Here is a 17531-nt window from a genome sequence, read left to right as displayed (position 1 = left end):
TCTCTGTATTCTTTTAAGTCCCAGAATTCTATATGTCAGCATGTTGTAAATAAATAGGCCAACTTAGTTGATGGCAATCTTCTTCTTTCAGCTTTTCATGGTTAGGGGTCGCCACAGCGGATCACTGTCTGCTCATGATTGGCAGTGGAGTTTTATGGTGTCGAGTTGCCAGCCCGGTGCCCAACCTTCCACAGAAGGCACACACATGCAAGCACTTACACCTAGGGCCAATTTAGTGTGTCCAATCCACCTATAGCATGTCTTTGGGATGTGGGAGGAAACTGGAGCACCCAGAGGAATCCCACGCAACCACAGGGAGGACATGCAGACTCCACACAGAAGGCACCACAGCTGAGGATCGAACCAGAGAACCTCTTGCTGTGAGGCGGCAACACTAACCGCTGCACCACCATGGGCACACTTACCCAAAATATTTGGTGATTCAAAGACAACTGTAGTTGATGGCAATACTTACCCAAATGTTTTGGTGATTCAAAGACAACTGTTGTTGGTATTAGTTGCAATGCCTCCACCTCATGATAGGAGCAGGTATATGGGCAAAAGTGAAATGGGAAATAGCTACTGAAAAGCAGCATATCTTGTTTCAATGCCTTCCATTTTTGCACAGATGAGTAGGTGCTAAATTTACATTGGAGACTAATAGTAGAGACTACTAGGTCCTAGCATAATGCCTTGTCTGAAAACTCCATGATCCCAAATTATAACAACTGAATATGTGTACCACATCTAGTCCAAAGGTACCTGAATCCACATTAATTTCAGCAGTTTGGAAATATACAGTAAGCAAGCACTACAACTTCATTCTTGACTTTATGATACCGAGAAAGGAAGTCAAAAGGAAGAACAGTTAAAGTAAAATGGGGATAATTTAATTCTGGCAGGCATTTAGTGTTATCTTGTATAGTTTGTCAAGGTGACTGTAACATATACCAGTGAAGACATATATCCAAGTAATTTAGTATCATAGGATCATAACACTTTACTAGGCTAATGGCCTGAGGGCCCTTACAAGCCTAGCCAAATTTTACCCTTGTTACCATCTTCAGCACCTATTGCCCCTATCCACGGGACACAGGTGGGACCCCCCCGGGTGAATTTACTGTTACCTATCCAGTATTTCAGACTGTGTTTGAAGAGGGACAATGAGTTGCTCTGTTTAATGAGAAGTGGGAATCTGTTCCAAAGGTGTAGTAACCTTTGGGAGACAATTCTGTGCTTCCAGCAGGTTCTATTCATGTCACATACCAGGCTTAGGTCTTTTCTGGCTGCTTTATTTAGAATACTGGTCTATGTGTGGATCTGTTTAAGCAAATGACAGCCAGAAGATATGTGGTACTAACACTGAACAAAGCTGCTGACCACTGTCTAACAGGGTCTTATCTGCTTCCCAGAAGCATTAAATACTGGAAGACAGAGAAAATAAAATACTCAAATGCTCTAAAACTTGCTGCACTAAAGATCCCAGCCTAAAAGACTGTCCTCTTTTTTTTTTAAGTGTTTCTGCAAATCATCTTCTTGATAAAAATATGTTTCTTGCATTACCTATTACAGCATCAAAAACAGAAAAGGTAAAATAAGAAGACAGGATTTTATATTACAGTAAAACACTATGTAAGAATTATAACCATGGAATCAGATTTTTTGAGAAGTTAATTTGTCTCACAGACAGTATGTCATAGTCAGACATGTATGTCGTAGTCAGACATATATATATATATATATATATATATATATATATATATATATATATATATATATATATATATATATATATATAGGTTCATAGGTTCATAGGTTTATACTAGGCTAACTGCCCTAGGGCATTTATAAGCCTAGCCCAAAGTTATGTGGCTTACGTCGCCCCTTATGTTAGAAATACTGTGCCCATTAGTTTGTTGTGCCTCCAGTAGTGACACAGAGATGATTCCCGGAGTAAACCTACGATCTCCCATCCACCGGTCAAGATTTCTCTTGAACAGAGCCAGCAAGGTGCTCTGCCTCACATGGACCGGGATTTTATTCCACAGCATGGGGAGTCTCTGGGTGATAAATCTATCCCTCCAGCATGTCCTATTTATATCCGTGCTAAGGTTTAAGTCTCTTGCTCTAGTGGTTTTGGTGGATTTGGATTTTTTGAGGTGGAGCATGTCCATTAATTCCGGGTTGGTCATGGCCTTGTATGTCAGGCACAGGTCACCTCTGAGCAGACGGTATGCAACTGAATAGAGTTGGAGTTTCTTCAGTCTGGCAGCATATGACAGGTTTTGGAGTCCCTTTATCCTTTTGGTGAGGAACTTTTGGGGTCTCTCCAATTGCTGCAGGTGTCGGGTGAGATACATCCCGAATGGGGCATTGTACTCGATCATTGGTCTGATAAGTGAAGAGTACAGGGGAACAATGACCTCACTTGATCTGGATGTGAATCCCTTCATGATCAGGTGGGCAATGTAGAAGGTCTTTCGAACCACTTTAGCAACGTGAGCGTCAGACGAGAGGCCACTGTCAACCTGGGTCCCCAGGTCCCTCATAACCTCTTCTGTGCTTAGTGGGTTGCCACCTATATGGTAGCTTGGGGTTACCTTGTTTTTCCAGAAGGGTATGACTATACACTTTTTGCTTAGCTTCAGGCCATGGCTCTGGCACCAGCTATCAGTTTCCGTGAGACCCCTCTGAAGGATGTCTGTGTCCGATGTACTATCCACTATGGCACCCAGTTTGCAGTCATCCGCAAACTTTGTCAGCCATAGTCCTCCTATGTTTGCCTGTACTTCTGAGAAGTAGATGCCGAACAATAGGGGGCCAAGGACTGAGCCCTGTGGGACTCCACTTGTAACCGGCTTGGAGTCTGACATGGCTCCAGCAACTCTAACCCTGTGGGTTCTGTCCTTTAGCCAGTTTGCAACCCATCTTGTGACATATGGGTTTACATTTAAGCTAGTAAGTTTTTCTATAATACCCGAGTGGGGTATTGTGTCAAAAGCTTTTGCAAGGTCAAGGTAGGCTGTATGGACTGCCTTTCCCTCATCAATGGCCTTGCTGACTGTTTCGAAGAAGTCGACCAAGTTCAAAAGGCAAGATCTGCCCTTGACAAAGCCAAACTGGGTTGGGTCCAAGGTCTGCAAGTCCCCTATGTCCTTGTTTATGAGTTCCATTATGATCCTCTCCATAGCTTTGCAGACCAGGCTTGTTAAGCTTATGGGGCGGTAATTACCAGGGTCCGTAGAGGCACCGCCTTTGTGGAGTGGGACCACAGTTGCCGTACGCCACTCCTTGGGCACATATCCTGTGGTGAGGCTAAGATTAAACAGCTGCCTTATGTGCGGGTTTAGTTCTTCATTGAGTTCATGAAGCACACAGCCGGGGACCCCATCTGGTCCCATTGATGCTGTGTTTTTAGCTTTAGAGAGAGCAGCTTTCACCTGCGCATTTGAGATGTCTGGGAGGCTACTTTCAGTTGGGATAGTTATCTCTCCTTTTGGGAGGAAGAGGGGGTGAAGTTTGCGCTGAACCTGTCTGCCAGTATGTTGGCAATGTCTGTGGGTTCAGTGATTTTTGTATAATTTTGGACTAATTCTGAGCATATCTGGGAGGTTCCACCCAGGTTTCTGACATAGCTGAAGAAGGCCTTATGATTGTCTTTTGAATCTATTGACAATTTTTCTCTCAAAGTTGGCCTTGGATGATTTTATGAGGGATCGTAGTTTTTTGCTAGTGCTGATCAAAGATGCCTTCCCTTTTTGGGATTTTGCTCTATCATGTAATAGCTTTCTCCTCTTATTGTAAAGTTTGTTTATGGCTGGGGTCCACCAGACTGGACGTTTGCGCTTGGTGGAAAGAGTCTTGGTTTTATTTGGGATTGCCTGATCCATGCAGTCCTGAAGGTGTTCATAGAAGGCATTTGTAAGGGCTTCCGAGCTTGGGTTGTGGTTTCCATTGGCTCGGGGCCTTGAAGGATACCACACCTGTCTTGAGTAGTGTGAAGTTTGCTTTAGAGAAGTTCTTCACTGTGGTCTTTTTGTTTGGGGTGGGGGCGGATGTGGATTTCTAGTGAGATTAGTTTATGATCTGATCTCACCAATGAGGGATATACTTCCGGTGTGGAGCATTTTGTCCCCATGTTCGTGATGATGAGATCTAGTATATTTTCTCCTCTTGTGGGGATGGTGACTAGTTGTTCCATGGCATTTGAATTTATGAACTCCAGGAACCTTTGGGCTAGAAAGTTTGGGCTTGAGTAATGTTCCCAGTCTATATTCGGGTAGTTGAAGTCACCCAATATGATGGTGTTTGGTGATACATTTATACCCTCCAGTGTCTTCAGGAAGGCTATGTGGGCTTCCTGAGTTTGAGAGGGTGGCCTGTAGCATGCTATGAATTGTAGAGCAGTTTTGCCTATGGTTAATTGCACCTGGATGGTTTCCGATGCTTCGTGCGTAGCCACCAACCTGGAGGTGTGGGTATCCTTGATGAATATGGATACACCCTTTCCTTTTGTGGTGTGGTCCGGGTTTTGGGGCCGGAACGCATGATATGAGATGAAACCTGATAGTGCTGGGGTGCTCTCAGGAGCCTTGAACCAGGTTTCAGTCACAGCACAGACATCGATGTTCTCCATACTGAGAAGGGCCTCGAGTGTGTGCATTTTGAGATTTAGACTTCTGGCACTGAGCAGCATTACTCTTAGTTTCTTCACGTTTTTGTTTTCTAGGGTGGTAGGTTTAGAATTTGAGCCTTGCCTAAAAAAGGCACTATGGGGGTGGCAAGAGCCTTAGCCAATATCCGGAATCCCAGGGGTGACAGGTGCAAGCCGTCCCTTGCGAAGCAGCGTGGCTTGTCGAGCATGTCATCCCAGGCAGACAGGCATTGGATCCCCTTTGAATGACACCAGAAATTAAGCCAATTGTTAAAGCTGATCATCTTGTCACTATATTGTGGCATCATTCTTGGTGAAGGAAGGATACTGCTCAGGGTCAGGGTCATACCTGCCTGGGCTACATAATCAGAGAGCTCCTCTATGTCTCTTTTCATGTAGTCCAGGGAGGTACATCTCAGGTCATTCACACCAGCATGGACAATGACTGTGTCATACTTGTACTTGCCATGGAGTGACCCGAGTGCTTGTGTTATGTGGCAGATTCTAGCGCCCGATAGGCAGCTTACTGTGACCTTCTCCTTGTTCAGCCTGGTGAGTGGGACGTCAGTGTGTCTGACTATGGAGTCACCTATGACAAGTATGTTTGGTGTTGTATTTGGCCTTAAGGGCAGTGACTGCTTTGCACACTGATTTTGTTGTTTATGAGTTGTTTGTGTGGTGTATTGAGTTTGCAGTTGCTTGGGTGTCTGCTTTGGAGGCCTCTGCTGTTTAGGTAAATTTTTTCTCAGAGCCTCAGAGTATGTCTTAGTGTGTTTATGTGTTTGATTCAGTGGTGTGGTTGAGTTATGTGAGACTGGTATTGTGGTGTGTGTAGTTGCCTTCTCCTCCTGCCTGGTCTTGCCAGTCCTGAGTTGAGAGAGCTCAGCCTCCAGTTTGGCTAAATAGCTGCATCTCTCGCAAGTGTTAGTGTTACGTGGGAGGAGGAGAGGGTTGTCCGTGTACATGAGGCAATTGTAACATTGTCTCAGAATTCCCAGATTCACCAACTGGGCAGGAGAGGACGCCAGCATCTGACCCTTCGACATGCTAGAAAGATTTATGAGTTGGTATGAGACAGAAAAGTAGTGGGCTTAGCAGGGAAGTGGGCACTCCTGGGGGTTTTGCTAGTGAGAGATTTGTATAATATAGGAGTGCTTGACCTGCAAAGAGAATGCTTATAAGACAAGGGATATGCTTATAAGACAAGTGCTGAGCTTTTTGAGAAGAAAAAGCTATTTGGAACAAGTGCTGCACTTTTAGTGAAGGTGTAAACTGTTTAGGTTCCTAACAGAGCAGTTCTAAGGGAAAAATTGAAGAACAGACTTTCTGGAGCCAGAAAGAGTTTAACCTTGTTTAATCGGCGCTGCCCGATGCTGCTCTAGTGGCAACTCCGTTAAGGCTAAAGCACGTTAAAGCGTGCTTGATAGCAGGGGCTGGAAGGAAGCAGGAATAGACCCAAAACGGACAATAAAACTACAGTTTCAAGTCAGTAACCACCTCTACGGGGGGGCAGGGAAGCTGCTCAATGTTATTCACTGCCACTGATCAACAGAGAGACTTTCCTTTAGCCCAAGCAAAATGGCCTCACAGAAACTTTCAAACAGTTCAGGAACAGCAAGCCTGTAACTGAACTTTTTTAACTCTCAGAAAAGTGGGAAAAAGCAAGATTTTTTTTTTTTTGTTTTGTTTTTTTCAGAGATAGCAGAGGTTCACAAGTAATATCAAGTTATAACAGTGCAGTAAATGACCCCACACAAGAGTGCTAGGTCAAGGACAGAAAATATGCAAGTTTTAAGAAAAACGATTTAAAATTAAGTGCAAACAGGAAATTCAGCAAACAGCTTTTGGTTGTGCTCTAAATACAGCTACTAATACAGAAATCAAGTTTAACAAGCCAGCAAATGCTCAAGCTAGGCAGCTATGCAGAAAAACTTAGCAAATAAACAGAGAAAAAATACTTAAAATCTCAAAAGTGGCTCCCTTCTTCTCTCTCTCTCTCTCTCTCTCTATATATATATATATATATATATATATATATATACACACACACACACACACACACACACATATATATATATATATATACACACACACACACACACACACACATATATATATATATATATATATATATATATATATATATATATAGATTTTTTTTTCTGTGCTGTTTAAAATGTAAAAACTGAATATCTTCTTTCAGCAATCAAAAGTTTGCCTTGCTTGAATAATTTCCTATGGGCTGATGGAGTTTTATTTTATGTACTTTTTTCTGCAGAGGTTTGTTAAGCATTCTGATTGTGGAGACAGGATATTAGTTACATCAGTTCAACAACCATGCATAAATTATCTAATCCAAACATTATTTTATCACTTATTTTAAAAACGTTGACTTGGACTTCTACATGTAGCAATTTATTTACCTAATTAAAACATTTCCTTCAATTAACCATCAATTAAAGTTTCTTTATCACAAGCATTATGCATTACAGTAATGCAATCTTCACAGTTCATATTATAGAAGTGTAGAATAAACAGCAATGTAATATGAATGCCTGCATATTAATAGTCCATTCAGTTCAGCATGTGTTAGATTCTGATTCATTCATCTTCATGAAGAAATGCTGTTTTGGGTGGAAACTTTATATGTAGGTGCTCAGTTTTGTCATTATGAAAGCATACTAAAAATAAAATAGTCCTCAGTTCTCTTAAATGTCTCACTTCCCATAATATTAACAAACTGCTATTCTTTCTAGTATTATACATCCTATAATCATTTCTCAAAGTTCATTGAGACAGTTTAGTTTTCCATCAATGTTTTCAGTATTATGTAGTAATAAAAGGTGAAAAAGAAAATCTGTATTACTGCTTTCAATGCCTAAGTTTTTTCCCTTCCTTTTTATGTGTAGGACAATATTATCCTTCTTAGTCAATGCTAGGATTACACATTTGTATTTATATTTCCAACATTGCTTCATAAAAGAATAATGCTTTCATTCTAAATATATTGCACTTGTTGAATTCACTTACCCAGTAAGAGGAAAACATGACATGGTTCTGGATGTGTTTTGATAAGTGATGCTCTTAAAGTGCTTGTTTTGTTTCAATAGCCACTTGTTGTGAAACAAGTAAAAATTAAAACTATCTCTGAATCTAGATGTTTTGTACAAAAGAAGAAATGTCTATACAGTAATGCAAACACAGGCATTCCAGTGCTCATGGCTAAATAGATGTTATTAATTTATCTTCAAATACACCCAAAACATCAAGATTTCAATGAAGAGATGAGTTGCATTTAAAATATTATAAGGCAACAGAGAGCTTGCAATATAAGCCGTAAGTGAATGACTTTTCCATATGACTAAGTGTAAAAGTTTCATATGATACAATCCACAGTAGGATCTATATGTGCGTATTCCTGATGTCTCCTTTCAATACTAAACTATATCTTGTAGAAGCATAACAACAAAAGTAATAACGAACCAAGTTAAGAATTAACGGTGAGAGATGATGAAATAAGATATATAGTATTATGTCAGTAGTTAGAAATGTTCTTAAACGCGTCTGCTGCATGTGCTCTTGTCCAAAGTGCTTGAAGATGACTGTCTTAAAGACAGGGGCTTAAACAACTTGTAACTCATACAGGCTGCCCTTTATTATTAAACAGATTGTGTGTTTGTGTGAAATAAGTTGGCACCCACATAGAGGGGGTGGGAGGTACACTAGGGCTGCATTGATCAAAAAGGGTTTCGTTTTATGGAGTGAGATGGGAGTTTCAGGATTAGAAAGTGGGAAGGGAATTTTAAGGTTAGAAAGAAGAAGGGGATTCTCATATGCAGTGGGAAGGGACTTTCTGGGTTAGGGAGGAAGAGAAGCATTTCAGGGTTAAGAAGTGCTAGGGGAGTCTTAACTCTATGGAGTGAGAGAGGTAATTAGGTTTAGGAAGTGATCAGGAAATTTAGGTTTAGGGAAGTATGTTGGAGATATAGGTTTAATAGGTTTTATAGACTGAAGAATTTAAGGTCAAGGAGGTGGTGTGGATGTTTTGGGCTACAGAGCGAGGACTCTGGTTAACAACTTGGTGAGATTTTTATGTTTAGAGTTAGGACTCTGGTAGAGCTAAATGGTTTCATATGGTTGGATGTTATGAGTGCTAAGTAGTAAGATGGGCTAGTGGGAGATTGAGCACTTGCCTTTTTGAGGAAGTGGCAACAAGCAAGTTTGCCACAAGCTACAAACATGGGACTCTTTCCTAAAACTATATTAAGTATAATGGAGTTCCATTATGCACAAGTAGGTCCTTAGTTAAGCACTGATTAGAACAGAAAAGGGAACTACAAGAAAATGTTAGTGAAACAATATTTGATAATATATAATTGCATATGTTGTGATTTGTGTCTATTATTAATGCTCAGCACAGATTTACCGTGACCTTGTTTAGTAAGAAAAGCAAAGAATGCCTGAAAAAGTGTCATTAATTTGAAGTTATCTTTGATAGGTAAGATATTTTCTTTCATAAAACAATGTACAACTCAGATTTATGGCACAGTGCAAAATTCTCTAGAGCAGTACCTGTTCTTATAAACCTTAATATTAAACTAAATATACTGTTTGATCAAAAAAATCAGTATAATTTAACTTTTGTGGTTACTACTTCTTGCAACCTACATTTTTAAACACATTGAACAACATTGAACAATTGTTCAGTTTTACTGCATCACAAAGATAAGCCATGCCTCTGATATGAGTCCACATCAAGCAAGACAGTATAATGACATACTTTTTCATCATCTTTTTTCTGTCTTTTTCTGTTGTTGTTTGTTTTTCCCTTTCTTCATTTTGTCATCTCATTTTGTATTTCCATTAAACTGGTTATTTCCTTTTTAAGAGATGCATACATATGGAGGTTGTGTACCCTGATGTTGTCTACCTAATGTCCCCTGCAATGAATTTACAACTGTCTTTGTACTTCCTTTTTTACCTACACTTCTTGCTACCTTGGCAGAGTTATTTAACCCTATACATCTTCTAATACAAATTGTGTACAAAACATTCTATATCCACATGCATTCTCTCTATATTGCTGTCAAACATCACCCTGAAATTAATAAATCACTTGAAAATTAATTGTACAAACATTCCCCCACAACCATATTCAGTCCAGCAGCATGACCTGAGCCTTTGACACCCTTTTTGAAAGTCCCCTTGGAGTCGAAATGTTCACGTTTTTTTTAAATGTTTAAATGCTTAAGAAAGAAGTGTATACTCTATTACAAGTGCCATGCTGTTTCATGTAGGAAAACATTTAGGAAATATGCTTCTAGAAAGACTTTCATCTTTATCTTCTCAGCAATCACACATTTATATACCCCACACAATTCACTATGAAACCCTGAACTATGATACAAATTCACTTTCTAATTACATTAACCACCAGAAGTAAATCCCACATTCACTCTTTAGGATAATTACTGTCATGTCTGTTTCCTTTCTCAAATAACTAAAACATTTTTAAAGGAAGTAAAGTCTATTTCTGTAAAACTACACCCCGTGGCACAAAAATATTTTGGAGCATGCTGTGTACTATATTAAATATATGCATTTATTGTCTTAAGCTAACATTGCTTAATTATATCTGGCATTATATTGACTAGATTGAAGACTAACATTTATTCTGAAGGTTGTCTAATGTTAATGGAAAGTATTTATTGGCATTCATTTTTAGGGCAGTATTCATAGTGATTTGCACAAATACGATAGGGGTATCCCTGATGTTTATAAGCAAGCATAGCAAAAGCAAGATTCATATACGCCATTCACACTAACGCAAATTGCCTTATGAATAATGACATGCAAATGAGAGTCTTTGTAAAGCAGTGTATTCTAACAAGGAATTCTTGTGATTCATGTACTAATACTTATGTGGTATGTACATCCCTTATTAAAAGCAATTCTTCTCCTTTGATATCTGAGTTGCAATCAGTGAACTTGCTCCCATCCATCCATTCAGTAGTTTGTCTCAGTATGCACAAGCACTTCAGTGTCACAGAAATAAAGTTTTCCCCCTGCAACCACTTCAGTAGTTTTTCTTACAGTATGCGCAAGCACTAAAGATACACAAAATAAATTATTTTGCCCAGAGATCATTTCAGCACTCTGACCATGCATGCACACACACATCACTGACACCAAAATGAAACATTTATCCCTCAGTAGTTTGTCCACATACGCACAAGTGCTTCACTGACATCAAAATGAAACATTTCCCCCGACGACCACGACAGTATTTTGTCCATATATGCACAAGTAACAAAATGAATAATTTCCCCCAACAACCTGTTCTGTAGTTTGTACACGTATGCTGAAGCACTAAGATACAATAAGTAAAGTACTTAAGTAAAGTCAATAATTGTACCTCCTTTTAAAATGTATGGCAGTATATATTCCTTTTTTTCCCTTCTCCTCAACTCTGTATTCTCATGGTAAATTTCTGCTTACTGGCATAAGTTCAGGAATATTTACATATTTGGTATGCAAATGGAGTACTTTAAGGTTCATCTCTATGAATCCTACTGATACGCAAACATGTAATGCCCCTTATCTGCATTTTAGCTGTCCCTCTATTATTTATGCCTTAAGTATGTTAGGGTTTTACCTTAGGGAGGCATGTTTACCAAAATGCCTTTGCATTTTTGTAGTTATCCTAGAAGACATAATTTGCATAAGCATATGGCACTGCTCTTTCTGGATTACTGCGATGAAAATGTGAAGGTCTGGACTATGAATGTTGGCCTTAAGTGGATTTTACAGCTCTCTTTTTATTCATTTAGAATTGTTGAACATTTTATGTTCATTCCTGTTTCATCATACATTGCCAATTGTTTCTTAGCACTCACAAGGACAGCATGAATAGACACAGAGAAAGCTGTACATACAGGCAACTTAAAGAAAATTGTTAAAAATCAAATGAATGCATAATCACTTGATATTTTGAATGATCCTCGGTAAAAGCTGGTGCAAGCCAATGTCAGATAACTTGGCAGCTGAGAAAAATAAAAAAATGATAGTCTCAATACCTCAACAGACACTGCAGTTGCCCATGTACTGCAGCTGAATTAATTTTCGAACACTGACACTGAAGTGCAGAATAAAGTTGATGCTGCAGTCCTGAGTGTGCTATCCTTCTGATGAGATATTCAGCCAAGACTCAATATACCTGAGATGGTGGTAGCTCAGGTGAATGTGAAAGATCCCATGGCACTTATTAGTTTTATACCATTTAAATTGATTATTCACACACTCATTTTTTACATTTATACCTAAAATTATTTTCATGTTATCAAAACTCAAGAAGTAACTAAACAGTTCTATTTATTTCATTCTCTTTTCTTTTATATATACACTCTACTCCCTTTATCCATGCCCATCTTATTTCAACCAATATGTAATTCTCTACAATTTTCTTGTTTTATAACAAATTCTCACATATTGTCACAAACAGTATAGTATCCCTTTTATCAATATCACAGTTTTTTTACTTTATTATACTTCCAATATTCTTATTCATACATCTAAATCCTTTCTATCTATATTCATCTTTAAATTCCTCCCAAAATTCTTTATTATTTTTACAGTCCAGAAAACAATGTTTCATTTCTTCTTCACTACATTAGAAACACTTATTGTCCTTTGTCACCTTGTATTTCATATTCCCTTTCACCAGTAACTTGTCTAATAGAATCACACCCCAAAGAAGAATTCTACTTCATAAAAATATTGAAACATTTTTCATCTTTTATTGTCTTTTTGTCATCTTTTAATTCATTCCATAAATACACCAAAATATTATTTTCTAAATCCATATTATACCGTCCCGTTCTTTTCCAATCAGCCTCACTTACTTTGAATTTGTCATTTAATTATATTATCATATTTTTCTTTCATCCTTTTTTCTCTTCCTTTCATTTCCTTTCCTTATTTTCTGTTCCCATATATATTTGTATATTTTTCATATAGTATCTTAGCTTTCATAGGTTTGCAGCTATACAATAGGCAAATGAAGGGGCCGTTTTAAGCCTGGCCAAGTATCCCAAACCTCTGACAAGTTCTGGTACCCTTAATAAGTCTAAGCAGGGGCTTGACAGATGAACCATTTAGAAGCTACCTTTGTCCATTAGAGACAGGTGTTTAATGGGGGTGAGTGTCCTGTTCCCCATCCAGTAGTGCACTTGAATTGGATTAGAGATGGACTCTGTTTCGCATGAATGGGGAACCCACTGCAGAGAATTCAGTCTCTAGGACACATACCTGTTTCTCCAGCAGATCCTATTTATATTATAGAAAAGGTTTAAGTCCTTGGAATGGATAATTTTGGTGCTGTTTGTTTTGCAGATATTCAGAAGGTGTATTAGAGTGGGTTCCAACAATGCCTTACATGCCAGGCATAGATTTCCCATCAACAGCCTGCAGGTGATACAATGCAGGGATAGGGCTTTGAGGTGGTCTGCATAGGGATGTTATTTTTGCCCTTTATTCTTTTAGTGAGCAAACTCTGTGGATATTGCATTTATTGGATGTGCCTGGTTAGGTATATACCAAAGGGGCATTATACCCAAAGATAGGTCTGATAACTGCTGAATACCATGGAACAATGATGTGCTGAGACCTAGATGCCATACCTTTGTTTATGAGTTGTACAACATGGGGATTACTGTCTACATGTGTCCCCAAGTCCCTGACTAGTGGGTCAACTCTTAGGGGTGTGTTGTTGATATGATAGTTACCAGGAGTGGCTGACCTCACAAAGGATACTATTATGCATTCTCGACATTTAGGTTTTAGTCCATGGCATCAGTTATTTGTCTGTGTCAACCCTTCTTATAGACTATTAGTACTGGTGAAAAATTCTATGTAGGCTTCTTATTTGCAATCATTTGCAAATTTGGTCAACCAGAATCACTTTACATTGACCTTGACTTCAAGGAAGCAGATGCCAAAAATGAGCAGTCCATGGATGGATCCCTGAGGGACTCTACTGGTAAATGGCCTCTTTGTATTTATTTATTTATTTATATTTGCCATTTTCAGCAGAGGCCGGGAGAAAAGCTCCACAGTTAAAATAAACAGACAGTAGTTACAATTACTTACAACATATTTACAGATGAAGAACATAGTACATCAGTAGACAACTAGAATCTTTATTGTGAAGTACATAACAGACATTAACAAATGTTAAAATAAGAAGTTTATGAGTTATTGCCTTTAGTTGGTCTGTTCAGTTGGGTATATAGTGGTGTTGAGTTGGGATATAGTGGTGTTGTCTATGTTTGGTGGGTTGGAAGATGAGTAGTTTAGTTTTGTTTGGGTTGAGTATTAATTGGGCATCGGATAACCAAGGACCATGTCAAATGCATGAGGTAGCAATATTTTCATGACAGGTTTAGCTTTGTAGAAATGGATTCCCCAATTCTAACTTCCTGGGTCCTGTCTGCGAGCCAGCAGTCTATCCACTGGGTAACATAAGGGTTTATACCTAACCACTTAGGTGTGTCAACAATGCCTGAGTAAGGTATTGTGTCACATGCGTTAGGCAGGTCAAGGTAGGCAGTGTTTACCATTTAATCATGACCAATGCTTTGGTGACATTGTCAAAAAAGTTCAACAGGTTGAGCAGGCATGACCTGCCCTTGACAAAACCAAACTGTATTAGATTCAGTGTCTGGAGTTTCATAGGCATTTATTGATCATTTTCATGCTATTTCTTTCCATGGCTTTACATATGAGATTATACGAATTATGGGTTTTTGAGCAAAGGGATGATGTTTACTGTTCTCCATTCATGAGACATGAAGCCTATTTGGAGGCTATTGTTAAATGATGATTCCAGAGGGCTTGATAGGTCATGTCTTAAGACAGCCTAGGCCTACTGATGCAGTATTCTTGGCCTTAGAAAGAGAGAACATTGGTCCCTAGTGATAGTAGGGGGAGTCATATTTGATGGTATTTCCTGAATGGAAGCTGGGCAAAAAGAGGATAAAGTATAGCTGAATTTGTCTGCCAGTAGATTTGCTGTATATTCCTGCTCGGTATTAACAATGAGCTCAGCATACAATTGTACATTGCCTTTGAAGTTGTGGACATAGCTAACAGATTGCTTGCGGTTGTTGGTGTAGGAGGCCAAATTTACCTCAGAGTTTGTTTTGCTAGGCTTTTTTATCCTCTGAGCTGTTCATTTAATTTGAAGAGAGTACTTTTATTCTGTCAGATGCTACCTCCCTAATTATTGTTATGATTTCCTACCTTCTGTTATACAGCCTGTTTTTTGACTTAGTTCTGTAATTATTATAGGTGGATACAGCTGTCTCTATGCATCTATTAACATTCCTGCATGGGGTTCCTGTGAAGACTTCCATATAGGCAGCAGTGTTCTTAGGGTTTATGGGGCTAGGAATTTGGCCAGGTTATCACTTCTGAAATTTGAAATTTGGTCAGAGAGTTAATCATAGAAAAGTTTTTGAACATTCCAGCTTTAGCTGGCATTCCAGGTTTTATTTTTACTTTGAACAAAACTGTTTTGTAGTCTGACCTCACCAGACAGGACAATTTACTAGGTAGTGTGTAGCTCTTTCCCAAATTAGTGTGGATCAGATCCAGTATGTTTTTACCCCTGGTCAGGGTATTGACAATCTTGTCCAGGATATTTGTATTGACAAAATCCTTCACATAACATGAATCTCATGCAGGAACTAAGGTTCCTAGTATAGTTTCAGCTAAGATACTGCTCACAACTATGCCCCCCAACATATATAGCTTTCCATGTATTATACAAAAACATTGCATAACTAACTAAATCAATAAATAAGTGCTCTACTCCATGGCATAGAGGGATGGCACCCTAAGACACAGCTGAATCCAATCCAACTAACATCTTAGGCACTTAAGGAGCTGGAAAAGGTGGTAGAAAGGAGCATCTTTGCTGACCCACACACTCTGGGAGGGATGGGTCTCTGCCCATAATATGACACATCCCTAGTGATAAAGATGACAAAATCAAATAGAAAATTGTTGCTATCATGTTGGCATTGGAGGAATTATCCAAAGCTAACTAATGTTACAGTTTTTTATGCACTGGATGCCAGTAGGATTACCGAGTTCAGCAAACACATACCCACTGAGACAAAGGGCACATATATGACACTGCATGCTGATCCACCCCAATTACCCTACTCAGATCACCACTAGTGCAGTCACTATCCAGTAGGATAATACTGGAGACAGGGTAAAATGGTATAGCCAAGTAGCTGAACGTCTGCTAGAGGGCATTCCAAAAGAGGGGTGGAAGAAATATATACATAAAGAATTAAACTGTACAAATTTGTTTAATAAATAAGAAAAGAAAATTTGAAGGCATCATTCTTCAGAAAAGCATTTTTAGTGTGACGTTTACATAAAACAAATAGTAATACCAGCCAGTTGATAGACTCAGGTAATTTTAGTTTAATATAAATCTCGGAATGTCGTGATTATACTGTTCTTAGTTTGCAGCTGACTTAAATGGAAAAGCTGCACTGAACAGTTCATTTCAGGCATCTGGATATGTCTATAACTGGATTCATTGAATAAGAAATAACTAATGTTAAAACCTGCAAATACATTATTATAACTAATGTATGAATATTGAAACTGAAATAAATTACATTCTCAAGTATAATTATACCAACAAGTTATAGAAAGAGGTAATATTAATGCTTATTTAGTCAAATTAAATCCAGAAAAAAAAAGAAGTGATAACCTCCATGTAGTCTTCCCTCATCAGGCCAATAATTGAGTACAATTCCCGTTTTGGTATCTACCTTTCCAAGCACCTGCTGCAAATGGGGAGACCATTAAGCTTCCTCACAAGAAAAATTCAAGATCTTCAGCATCTGTCCTATGACAATTGTCTGAAATCACCTTCACTTTCTTCTGTTTTATACACACTACTCAAAGGTGATTTCTGCCTTGCATATTAGGCAATTTTTGACCTTCCTTATTGGAAATGCTGCATATTCATAAGTTAAATGGTCCACAGGTCACTCACTCTAATGGCCTTAACCTGGTATCTCACATTAATAGAACCTGCTGGAGGGACAGATTTGTCTGCCAGAAGTTACCACACCTTTGGGACAGATTCCCGCTTCATGTCAAGCAGAGCACCCCATTGGCCCTATTCAAACACAATCTGGATGATTGGATGAGTAATTGTAAATTCACCCTGGGGGTTCCACCTGTGTCCCTCTTGGACAGGGTGATAGGTGCTAATTGTGGAAATAAGGGTAAAACTTGGCTAGGCTTGAAAAGGCCTTAGGGTCATTAGCCTAGTAACTTTCTATGATCCTCTGGTGAGTCTTGTACAAAATTATACGTGCAATGTATCCCAAGTTGTTGAATAATTCAGATGTTAACCTAATCCCAGATCATATTTATATTTATTTATTGATTGATGGATTGATTTTAGATTTGTTATTTGACAGAGTATGACTGGGTCATATAGTACATTTGTTCTGAGAAGGTCTGGGAAGAAAAACTTCACAAAATAGCAAGCTTAGTAAAAATATTATAGAAGTCGATCTGTTAATATGAACTGTATTACATATTTATTAACACACATGAGACATACAGGAACACATGGTTGAACTTTACAAAGGTATAAACTCTTTTAAAAGAAATCAGCGAAAACATGTAAGAGACAATTAGCTATTACAATCAGGAAGATTATTAAGGTCAGATGTGAGAAAGAAAGAGGGGTAGATCTGAGTTAGTTTAGGAAGAGCAGTTTTAATGCAGAAAGGTACATGGCTTAGATAAGGGTTGAATGGAAGAAGCAGGTGAGTTGAAA

This window comes from Protopterus annectens, chromosome 14.part0 (assembly GCF_019279795.1).
Source record: "Protopterus annectens isolate FY-2018-M chromosome 14.part0, PAN1.0, whole genome shotgun sequence".
Classification (NCBI taxonomy): domain Eukaryota; kingdom Metazoa; phylum Chordata; order Ceratodontiformes; family Protopteridae; genus Protopterus; species Protopterus annectens.
This window is presented reverse-complemented; position numbering follows the sequence as displayed.